The sequence below is a fragment of the Herpailurus yagouaroundi genome, unplaced genomic scaffold (genome assembly GCF_014898765.1).
Source record: "Herpailurus yagouaroundi ecotype Mexico unplaced genomic scaffold, PumYag 210, whole genome shotgun sequence".
Lineage (NCBI taxonomy): Eukaryota > Metazoa > Chordata > Mammalia > Carnivora > Felidae > Herpailurus > Herpailurus yagouaroundi.
This window is the reverse complement of record NW_024412441.1, coordinates 12,294,426-12,298,085: the sequence shown is the minus strand read 5'-3', so window position 1 is coordinate 12,298,085 and position 3,660 is coordinate 12,294,426. Positions and strand designations below refer to the sequence as shown.

Genomic DNA, 3,660 nt, shown 5'->3' with positions numbered 1-3,660 from the left:
GCATTATGGTTATGACAATGCATGTAAAGAACTTACCTCAGTCCCTAGCACTTAATGAGGGCTCAGGAAATGCGATGCTTATTAAATTTTGGATCTGATTCCAAAGTCCTTTTTTTCACCACAAACACGCTGAGCTCAGTTTCCACTTAAAATTTCAGTGAAGCGAGTGTGATATCACTTTAAGTTCATATTAATGCTTTACCGCTTCCTACAGCGCTTTCAAAGCCCGACCCATGGCGGAAAGCTCTTGGGGAAACCCACAGAAGCTCGGGCTGTTGGGGGTCGTCGCTGCAGTCTCAGCACAGGCTTCTCCAGCCGACCAGCCATGAAGGCCACCCTGGCCCCGCCCCCGCGCTTTCTTGGCCACTCAGCGGCCGCGCCGCGCTCCGCCACACTCCTATAGGTCCTGCCGGGACAGGCGAGGCCTTTCCATTTTTCCCGCCTTCCCAGCCCCTCCTCAGCCCGAAACCAGCACTGGCCCACCACGTCTCCGCCCTGCCTTCCGTGCGAACCCCGCCCTTCCGGACACCGCATCTCCCTTCCTTCCCACCCGCAGTTCAGCAAGGCCTGAGAGGTCCGGGGCCCGCCCTTAGGTAGGAGGTGGGAGGAGATACCGGGAGGCGGGCCGAGCCCCCTCCGGAGGTGGCCGCGAGAGGCGGGGACCGGAGGAAGGGCGGGGCTAATCTCCTTGGCGCCGCGTTGCCATGGCAGCGGGGGAGGGTGCAGGGAGGGGGAGGAAGCGAACGGGAGGGGGATGTGGTGCTGCCGCGGCCGCCACCGCAGCTGCCGCTGCCTGCTCTTTGCCGCGTCTTCCCGGAGGCGGCTGCTGGAAGCCGCCGGGAGCAGCTGTGGTGCTCTGCCATATTGTGTCTTCCCCTGCCCGTTCCTTGCCTCCCCGCTGCGGCTGCAGAGCAGACGGTGAGTACCCGCGGAGTAGCGCCCTCCTGGGCGGGCGCTGCCGGGCGTCCGCGCTCCCCGCCCCGGCCCGCGGCAGTGCTCCCGGGCGCGGAGGCAGCGCGTGCGTCCGGCTCCCGGCGTGGGGCGCGGAGGCGGCTGTCCCGTGACGCGCCCGGACATTTTTGTCCTGTGAGGAATTGGCGCCGGCACGGGGTTCTCCCCTGCGCGCGGCTTGAGTCCTGTGTGGGTTCCCGGGGGGTGTCGAACTGAGGGGAGCGCGGCTCCATGAGGGTCGAGTTAGGAGTTTTTCGTGAGAGGTAATGACCGCCTGGGAACGGGTGTCGTCTGGCGGAAACCGCTGCGAGGGGTGCTGGCTCTCCGGGAAGGTTCGGAGGTGGCCCCGGGCACGCTTAGGGCTCAACTCAGGGCGCATCTGCTGTTAGAGGAAGTGCCCCAAGCCCCTCGGGAGTGTGTGCGGCGCCCCCTACCCCGCCTCGAAGTGGAACGAGACGTGCCGGGCGTGGAGTCCTGGTCCGGCCCCAGACGGACTGGCTGGGCCCAGCCAAGTAGTGCCCGGGGAGGCGCCTGACGCTGCCTGGAGTGAACTTCAAGCCCCAGGATTGCCGGGCGTTCGGGGGACAGGGGCGGGTCCCGGATGTAGGGGTGGCCGACCCCGGCACTCTCTGGCCCCTCCTCCAGCGGGCGCCCTGGGGGCCTCTCGGGGACGCTGTCTTGGTGGGGTGGGAGTTCTAGGGTTTTCAGCGCTGCAATATGGACACTTCCTTTTGGCTGCTTCTCTCGGGCCCGTGGTTATCTCTGTCCTTGTATCTTTTGTCGGGGAGGGGGGTGGGGTGGGTGAGAGGTACTGAGGGCCTGTGCGAGGCTCTTCAGCCTTCTTGGTTCGCCCCACCAAAACAGCGGCGAGTCTGAAAACCCCGGAGGACGGGGGCAGTCAGGGGAAGGAGGCCCCTCTGAGTAGTCCTTCATCCTCCACTTATTCAACTCCGCCCCTTTTACCCCTTTGCAGAATGCCTGTTTCCACCTTAGCTCGCGGGAGTGAGAGTAGCGAGTTCAATGGGGTACCACTCTCGGGGTCTTCTTGGACCTGATTTCTGCTTTAAAGTCTCCTTAAAAGCAGCCCCTGTACTCCGTTCTCACCTTACAGGAAAAAAGTCTTAGCGTGCAAAAAAACGGCACGGTCTACCCCAACTCCGAGGCGGAGGGCGGTTATTTATTTCCAGGTTAGTTTGTGCTGTTTCTCCTGTCTTCCTTCTGATTGTGACAGCCACGTGGCCGGCTGACTGTAATAGAGTGCCCTAGCGCCACTAGGTCTGTGGCTTCACTGGTAGGCAGGGGCTTTGTAATCGTGCTGTAGCCTTGCATCCACATTTGTTTTTGTGTTTTCTGAGATGAGGAAGTGGAAAAAAGCTGAACTGTTCACGTCTATCTCGTCTATCTCTTCCATCCGAATTGTAAGACTTATCTCTGTTTCCTTGAAGTCCTTGTAGGGTATATATTGACGTTTTTGCCTTCCTCTGCTGTTTGATGATTCATCTGTAAAATCTCAGCAGTGTTAGGTACCAATGAAGGAGTGGTGGGGAATAGAATAGTACATTATGGAGTTTCCCAACTCTGGAAAAACATCGTTTGTATTTAAGAACCATTAGTGAGAGGTTCTAAAGCAATCAGAAATAATCACATTCTGGAGTATTTCTTTTTGAGTTTTAGAAAGTCTTATTTTTTTCTTTTTATATGAAAATGTGACCTGAAAGGATATAGATAAATTATGAGTGAAAATACTTGTTTAGGGATGAAATAAGTACTCGTATGTGTACTTTCTTAAGCTCTTTTTGGAAAAGTATGAACGCTTAATGTGAATGTTAACATGAACAGATTTTATTTTAATGAGTGAAATTAATTTTGAGAATATATGAAAGTAAAGGGTCAAAAGGTTGAACATTTAAAAATCCAAATTTTTGGGGCGCCTGGGTTGCGCAGTCGGTTAAGCGTCCGACTTCAGCCAGGTCACGATCTCGCGGTCCGTGGGTTCGAGCCCCGTGTCGGGCTCTGGGCTGATGGCTCAGAGCCTGGAGCCTGTTTCCGATTCTGTGTCTCCCTCTCTCTCTGCCCCTCCCCCGTTCATGCTCTGTCTCTCTCTGTCCCAAAAATAAATAAAAGTTGAAAAAAAAGATTAAAAAAAATCAAATTTTTGTAGAATTTGGAAAATTTTAGAATTTAAGTGTAATCCATGGATACTAACATCATTTTGTGAATGCTTTGGTGGATTTGAATTAGTCCTGTAACATGTTTTTATTTGAATCAGTTTTACTTGAATATTGCTAAACCACAGGAAGCATTTAAAATGTGTAAAAGAATTATGTAGAGAAGTTATAGCAGCACTATTTATTAGAATTTAATTATGCCATAACAGTGGTTCTCAATCAATGAAGTTAATAGATAAAAAGATTGGAAAGGCTTCAGTGCCGAAAAGATAATGAGATTGAGAAATGACTATTATGTGCTGACCACTGAGAGCAATGCTTAGTTGAGAAAGAAAAGTAAATGTGGTGATGAAATGCCTATATAAAACAGGAAGTACTGAAAACATATGCTGTAAGATAACGACATTATTAGTTATGGGATCTATCGAATGAAACTTTAAGAAGTGCCATCCAAACAGGACTTGTTCTTGTGGTAGCTTATTGCTTAGCTATCAGTGTGTGTGTGTGTGTGTGTGTGTGTGTGTGTGTGTGTGTGTGTGTG

At 52.8% G+C, this 3,660-nt stretch overlaps 1 protein-coding gene across 2 annotated transcripts in view; it reads left to right on the top strand.

Moving 5' to 3' along the window:
* The first annotated feature begins 741 nt into the window (after positions 1 to 741).
* Positions 742 to 3,660, top strand: part of FOXN2 (forkhead box N2) — a 97,149-nt gene continuing 94,230 nt past the window's right edge. For both annotated transcript variants that reach the window (XR_005784218.1, XM_040453805.1), the window contains exon 1: positions 742 to 918. The gene's annotated coding sequence lies outside the window, so the exon portion shown is untranslated. The remainder of the gene's footprint in view (positions 919 to 3,660) is intronic.